This window comes from Mustela erminea, chromosome 5, assembly GCF_009829155.1.
Source record: "Mustela erminea isolate mMusErm1 chromosome 5, mMusErm1.Pri, whole genome shotgun sequence".
NCBI classification, from domain to species: Eukaryota; Metazoa; Chordata; class Mammalia; order Carnivora; family Mustelidae; genus Mustela; species Mustela erminea.
This window is the reverse complement of record NC_045618.1, coordinates 139862504-139870698: the sequence shown is the minus strand read 5'-3', so window position 1 is coordinate 139870698 and position 8195 is coordinate 139862504. Positions and strand designations below refer to the sequence as shown.

The 8195-nt window shown below is 45.2% G+C and overlaps 1 long non-coding RNA gene across 1 annotated transcript; it reads right to left on the bottom strand.

Moving 5' to 3' along the window:
• Positions 1-1720: 1720 nt before the first annotated feature.
• On the bottom strand, positions 1721-6416 carry LOC116590047. Its single transcript, XR_004285510.1, has 3 exons — positions 6052-6416; positions 5763-5810; positions 1721-1927 (listed from the first exon to the last, which is right to left on the bottom strand). It is a non-coding gene; the product is annotated as an uncharacterized LOC116590047 (long non-coding RNA).
• Positions 6417-8195: the final 1779 nt, after the last annotated feature.

Genomic DNA, 8195 nt, shown 5'->3' with positions numbered 1-8195 from the left:
TAAATTGCCACCAACGGCAAACAACACACGTGTATTACTTTACAGCTGAGAAGTCAGAAGTCAGACCCAGGTTGCCCTGGGGTGGAGTCGGAGTTTCAGCAGCGCCATGCTTCTTCTGCAGGATCTGGGAGGGACTCCATTTCCTGGCTTGCCAGCTTCTAGAGACCACCTGCTTTCCTTGGCTCGTGCCCCTTCTCTATCCCCAAGGTCAGCAGGCTAGCTTGCCTACCACACGTGCCAAGCAACTGTGCCAACTTTAAGTTTGTTCCAGACTGGAGAAGGGGGAGGGGCAGCAGGTCACAAGGAAAGGAGAGCTTCATGGGGCCTAAATGAGGGGACTCAGGGAAATAATGCAGACAGATTGAGTTGGCTTCCATTCTCAACTTGAAATCTCATCTTTTTCCAGGACCGAAGAGCTCCATGGGAGCCTCCTCCAGGTCCACAGGTGGTCCAGCCTCCAGCTCAGAGTACTCTACCTGATGTCAGTGACCAGGAGCCTCAATGGCCACTCCTGCCACCGAGCATCTCCCCATCAACCATAGCTAATATGGTGGCCGTGGACCACTGGTGGCATAAACCAGTCTGTAGCCTGTGGCTCAGCTAGATCCCCAGTACAACCAACCCTACATGGACAATCTCGAAGCATGAAGTCTGAGGACGATTGAAATGTCCACTAAGAAGGAGGGTAGTGTGCTGGGGAAGGAAGGGACGAAGGAAGGGGAGAAAAGAGGAAGGAAGGAAGGGGGGGGAGAAATTCGCTTCCCACCCGGTACTTCTGTTTGGATGGGCACTGAATTAAACCAGCTCCAAGTCTCCTCCAGACGATGGTAAAACACTGTCGTATTACAGCATCATTGAACTTAACTGAGAATCTTCCTAAGCTCAAAAACATGAGATTTCCTTTTCTTTTCCTTTCCTTTTTCCCCTGCTTTCCCTACCACCTTAAAATTGAGTCCTTGTTATGTGCCTGTGTCAAACATTACAATGTTAGCACCCCCCAAAAAAAAAATCCAAAAAATTAAAGCAAAAACACACAAAAAATCCCACACAGGGAACCGTGGTAGGGACACCAAAAGTTGTGTTAGAGAGACAACTTAAAATTGAACAAACTATGAATCCTGACCAATTGATTATTATCTTTTAGTGAAAAGAAAACCGTCGGTTTTCTTTTGTGAGAGCCCATCCCACGCTCAGCAAGACTTGGGGGAACAAGGTCTGTACAAGTTCAAGGTGCGACTCTCTTGGCTTATTTTCATGGAAAGAAAAATCTCAAATCAAAAGCATCTGTCCTTTCCCTTGTATATGTCAAAATGTAATTGGCAACGGTTGGGGTTTGTTGCCTTTATTGCTTTTAATAGCTGTATAGCCGCTGATTGCCCAAGCTGATGGTTAATTTAATTTCTGTCAATACAATATTGGGGCTGTCTGCATATTCAGACCATGATTAACTGCTGCTGAGTCCATAACACTGGTGTTATTATTACTGCATTTAACTACCTCTCGGGAGAAGACAAATTAAATTATGTTGAAAATGCTGTTGATTATCATTACGAACTTATTTGTAGAGCACAATTACTGATATGTTGTAAAATAAATCAAATTTTTTATCATCTTGGTATAAATTAACTTTACTGTAGGAGAATGGAGAGCAGAGCCTGAAAGAGTTTGGGCCTCCTTGTGTAAGTCAACGGAGAACTGCATTAAAATAATAATCACACGCGAACGTAATATTATATTTTAATAATGAGCTACTTCATGACTGAGAGTGCCTCGTAGATTATGGAATTCCAACAATAAAGCAGCAAGCTCAACGTGTGCCGTGCGCTGTTGACTCCAACGCCGGTTGAGATCGGGGGATGAATTATTCCCGGGCTGTGACTCCAATTCAATCTGAAATCACCACTGGAGTAATTTAAGGAAGGCGGCTCTAAGAACACAATTACATTAATAGCTTACATGTGATCATCATTTAGCTTTTGCCATTTCTTTACAATTTACTAGGTTCTGTTACCATAATGCAAGTGAGGCCAAACCCGGTCGCGTGGGATCAATAAGCCGTAGCCTGTCACCTTCGCAATGGCAAAGACCAAAGACCCCAGGCCTTCAGGCCACAGAGTCTCAGACTTGCCGTCCCATAATTAACTGTACACGCAAGCCTGATCTCAAGCGGTCCACTAATGGCCAATGAAGGCAATGATATTGCATGATCCTCTTGCTATTATTCTGAGCAATTTCTGCACCTTTAAATAACGATGTGCATCAAATGGTTGAGTAATCGGAGTAAGAAATATGTACCACTGGGGCCTTCCACTTAAATACAAGTGACTATGTGGCAAGGCAGGGTAACAGGCTGGGAGCCCAGCAGAGTTCAGTTCAAGGCCCTTCCCTGCCACAGACAGGCCAATTGTAGGCAAGATGACCCGTCTTGCTGGGCCTCAGTTTCCTCTTTTGTAAAATGGGGATGTTTGGATTTTGTGGCTTAGTGCAGCAAATTAATTTTTTTCTATGTTCTGCAACAAATTACCACCAACGTAGGGCTTAACAAACACCCATATATTAGCTCCTGGTACTGTAGGTCAGAAGTGTAGGGATGAAAATAGAGACAGAATTATCATAGCACAACTATAAGGTTCAGAATTATTAGCCTGGGGGCGCCCGGGTGGCTTAGTGAGTTAAAGCCTCAGCTTTTGGCTCAGGTCATGATCCCAGGGTCCTGGGATCAAGCCCCGAATCAGGCTCTCTGCTCAGCAGGGAGCTTGTTTCCCTCCCGCCTCTGCCTGCCTCTCTGCCTACTTGTGATCTCTGTCCGTCAAATAAATAAATTAAATCTTAAAAAAAAAAAAAAAAAAAAAGAATGGTTAGCCTGGGTTGTTCAGTCGTTTAAGCACCCAACTCTTGATTTTGACCTAGGTCATGATCTCAGGGTGATGAGATCGAGCCCTGTGTCAGGCTCCACACTGGGTGTGGAATGTGCTGCCCCTCCCCCACTATGTGCATATGCTCTCTCTCTCTAAAACAAAAACAAAAACAAAAAAACATTAAGGTTTGCCACCAACTACCAGGAACCAGGAGAGTCATACAATAGAGGCTCCTTCATAGCCTCCGGAAGGCAGGCCATGAAGGAAGGCTATAAACCAATCCTATTGACACCTTGATTTGAGACTTCTAGCCCCCAGCACTGTGAGAAAACTATGGACTGTTGTTTGAAGCCTCCTCATTCAGTAGTTTCACAGGTCAGCCCCAGGAAATGAATCAGACTATCATCCTTTTGGGGTGGGAAGCATATGATCTACCCTAAGTGTATCCTCTGGGCCAGGCACTGAGGATTCCGGTGAAAAGGACCATCAAGGAGCTCTGTCCTGGAAGGAACTCTGCCACCTGCCCATGGGGATATGGACCCTCACGTGGTCCCAGCTCTTCTGACTCAAGCTGACCTCCTGGGTGTCTCCATGTGTCCATCTGACGAGGAATTTCCAGTAAGTTTCCAGCTCCTCTGTTGCCCCCAGCCGCATGACCTTAGCTTAACCACTGACCTTGGCTGGAGCATGGAGGAACACCTTGGGACCATGGAACCGAAGGCCATGTCTGCCCCCCAGGGCACACACACACACAAAGCTGTCTCACTTCCCAGCATAGTTTGTATGTCATTGGCAATGGGCAATCTTGCACACAGGGGCACAAAGATAGAGACAACCCAGCTCTTACCCCTGCTGCAGTGACCCTTAAACAATCCTGTTATTCTCTGGGATGTGCCCTGAGTGGGCTTGTGGGGGCTGGAGTCAGATTAACTTAGCTTCCTGCCACAAATTGGAACTGACGTGTCATATGGGTGAGAGCTGCACGAAGTAAAGAAACAGTTCATTTGGATAAAATAAGTGTGATCCACAACAATGGTATTTTACTGTTCACTCCAGCTGTAAAGGGGGCCGCTGGGTTCTGGGGTGGGGAGAAAGAAGGGCTGGAGTCCAGAACCTCCTGGTTGTTTTTAAAGACAAAGTACTGGCTTTACAGATGGGGCTGTAGGAAGGAAACACAGAACGCACATCTGGGCTTTCCAATCCACCTCTTCAGCTTGCTCTTGGAACACTGGAACTGTCACATGGCTCCCCAGAGCCGGGTGAGGGCTAAGGCCACAGCCCCAGTGTCTGCAGGCCAGCCTATTGGCATATCCAGACCTTCATCCTCCTCCGTGGTTCCAGAAGGATCCCTCTCCTCCACCACCCTCCCCTGCAGGAGGGCTGCAGTACACACGTGCCTCAGCACAGACATGCTTTTCCCTGAAGCATCTTCCCTAATGTGTGATGAGTGTGTCAGTGCGTCCTTCCTCTCTCCCTCTGCCTCTTCCCCGACGGTCCCCACCCTGTCCTGCATCACTGCATTTCTCAGCCCACCGATGTGGCTTGCCTGCCTGCTCACCTGACCACCTCTGAGCCCCCATGGCTTCCCTGCAGTGTCTTTAGCCTGTTGAGCATGCCCTTCCACTATGTCAATGAATGACTAAACATGTGAGGACCAGCTCCCTGGGTTGTAGGGATTCATTTCCAGAGAGCTCTATCCCACTGAAAACTGGGCTCTGTAAGGAGCTGTCTTCCTCAGCTTTTTGTCACCAACTGCACAGAAACCTGACAACATGTTCCCAGACCTGGACAGTGTTGCACCATCTGCTTTCAGGCCCTGACCCTCCAGGCTGCTCCAGATTGACCTCAAGAGTCACCTGCTTAGTGCAGCCTACTGGGAGAGTTGGTAGCAGCTTTCCTGAGGTTCTTGAGATTTGTAACAATCTCTGGGGAGCCCTTCAGAGCCCTTGCTTGAATACTGACACTGAGAAGGTCGCAGGTGGCTTTGCTGCCTTTCATGCCTGCAGCCCTCCGAATGGTTGCAGAAACTTTGAATTCCTTATTGAAAACAGCTCAAACAGGTTTTTTAAGACACAGCAAACTAAGAGTGCCTGGATGGCTCCATCAGTTGAGCATCAGTTCTTAGTTTTCACGATCTCAGGGTTATGAGATGGAGCCCCACATCCAGCTCCACACCCAGCATGGATTCTCTCTCTCCTTCTCCCTCTGCTCCTCCCTCCTGGGCACACACACATGAACACACTTTCTCTCCCTCTATCTCTCTCTCTCTCTCAAAAAAAAAAAAAATGTGTGTGTGTCTGTGTGTGTGTGTCTGTGTGTGTGTATATATATATATTAGTCTGATATATATATAGATATATATCTATCTAGATAGATAGATAGATAGATAGATAGATATCTGACTAATTCTGAAGTTATCTAGGAAGGCAGAAGCCCTGAATGGCTAAAATAATCTTGAAAATGAATAAAAACATGGGAAGAATTGCTTTACTCAATAATAACTCTTACCATATATCTAGAATAATCATGAAAGTGTGGTATTGTGTGAGGGATGGGTGCAAATATCAATAAAACAGAAGAGTGACCCAGAAACAAACCCACACCAGTATGCCCACATGATTTTTGGCAAAGCTACCCATACAGATTAAAGGAAAAAGGAGGACCTTTTCAGAAAGTGGTTCTGCTGAAACTGGACATCCCTAAGCAAAAAAAAAAAAAAAAAAAAAAAAAATGACATCAACCTAAACCTCACATCTTATACAAAAATTAAATCAAATGTAAAATGTGCAACTGGAAAGCTTTTGGGTAGGGGAGAGAAGGAAAATCTTCAGGATCTAGGGCCAACCAAAAAGTTCTCGGACTTGACACAATGTGACCTATAAAAGGAAATTCCATCAATCATACCTCATCGACACCATAAATTTCAGCTCCGTAAAAGATCCCATTAAGTGGCTGAAAAAAAAAATGATCTATTTAGAAAATGGGCAAAAGACATGAACAGGCATTTCACCACAGAAGATACTCAGATGACAAATAAGCCCATGAAAAGATGTCGAGATGCATTAGCCATTGGGGAAATGTGAAGTCAAACCAGAGTGGGACCTCACAACACCCATCAGAGCCAGCAAAATACCAAATAGTCACCCACCAGCTGCTGGCGAGCATGTGGAGAAACTGGAGGCCCCCTACTTACCCGTGGGCAGGTAACATGGTGCAGCCCCCCTGGGAAACCATTTGTCAGATTCTTTAAAAGCTGAACAGGCAGTGACCACACAACCCAGCCATTCTCCTCTTGCCAGGTGACCCCACAGAAATGAAAACTAATGTTCACACAAAAATCTGGATGTGTATGTTTCCCACAGCTTTCTTCCTAATATCCAAAATGAACACAGGTCCTTCAGCAGATGGGTAGTTGAGTAAGCCGCAATGCCTCCCTACCGTGGAACACTGTTTAGTGGTAAAAACAGATCAAACCACTGTTACTTGCAGTGGCTTGGAGGAATAACTCTTTAAGGAATTACACTGAGTGGGGATAAAAGCCAACCCCATCAGGTCATATACTACATGATTCCATGTGTAGAATGTTCTTGAAATGAAAGAATAGAGAGAAATCTAGAACAGACAAGTAGTTACCAGATGTTAGAGGGATCGGGTGGGGGTCCAGCAGGGAGGAAGTGGGATCCTTGTGGTGACGGAAATGTTCCGTATCTTGACTGTGGGTGGTTTTGTATACACACACGTCATAAAACTGCCTAGAACTAAATGCACACACACACACACACACACACACACACACACACACACACGCAAATGAGTACTAATGAAATAGGGAATCCATATGAGACCTCTGGACTGCGTCAAAGCACAAAAGCTGGTTGTGATACAGCACCGTAGTTTCACAAGATGTTACCATTATGGGAAATGGGGTCACCTATCCATGAGATCTCTCTTCCTTGAAGGTAAATCTGTAATTATCTTAAGATGAAAAGTTTAATTATAAAAAGAACCCATTTGTAGCCAGAACTCATGAGTGATTGCTGTTTTTCCAACCAAATTCTGACAGCCACCATCCCCTAAAACAGCCTCTTTAAGATACAGTTAAAAACATAAGGATGGTTCTCCACTGAAGTGAGTCACATGCCATTAGAAAGGCACTAAATTCTTTATTCCTTCTTGCAAGGCCTCTGGATCCATCCCAACAGTGGAGAGGAATAAAAAATAACAATTTGTTTCTTCTCTTGGGCTGATGTGTTACTTATTGTTTCTGGATATTAAGCATACACACAGGCACACACACCCACAAAAAGGAAATGAAAAACCCAAAAAGCCCTTTCTCTACAGAAAGCAACAAAGATTATTAGTCAATATCTGCTTGATGCAAAACTGCAACATTTTGCTTCTCACTTCTCGATGCTGAACCTACTAAGATGCACAATAGTCATGAGAAAAGCAGAGATTAAAAGCAGACTTTGAACTGTGTGCAGAAAGTTAAATTGGATTTCTTTATGATTTAAGACATGTTAGGTCATTCATAATTCATCAGAAGCACTCTTCAGTTAATGGAGTAAACCCAGTGCCACCCAGACTTTTCTACGCTGGGCAAGAAGGGTGTGTTTCAGGTTTTCTGAGGGGGGAAGGAAGAGCAGCAAAGACAGGAATGAAGTGTGTGCAGGTGTGCGTGTGCACACACGTGTGCATATGGACAGATGACACAAATTAGCATAGGCCTTGACCCCTCACAAGTCCTTATGGACTGAAATAAATCAGAATTGAGCAAGTCTGCAACTTCATACTAACTTCAGTGAATGTTCGAGTCCAGGGCTGAGCATGAGCTCCGGTTTCTCTAGCACACCTGCGGGTCCCTAGCTGCAGACTGATAACCCTCACTCTGCAGACAGGAAGTCTGAACAACGGAGGGAAATGGATTTACCCAGACCATTCCACCAGCTTAGCTCGGGGTGAGCCCTGAGCTGGCTCTTAGCACCCCAGTCTACATTTCTCACACACCACTCCCCCACCTGTGCTTGTTGGTTTTTGGCTTTATGGACATGTTACTGACAAATAAAAAAAAAAAATGTAAGGTATTTACATCACCTTTTAAGTATACAAGAGAGTGATCAGATTCATGGTGAGAGGTTTCTGCCACCCCATGTTGTTAATTACTACATCCATCACCTGGCATACTCACCCTCCCACGGCCCCTTTTACAGTAAGAACATTCGAGTTCTACTTTCTCAAATTTCAACTATACAATACAATGCTACCCTTATAGTTACCATATTATGCATTAGATCCTCAGGCCTTAACCATCACTGAGTCTCCCTATTTTCCCCAGAT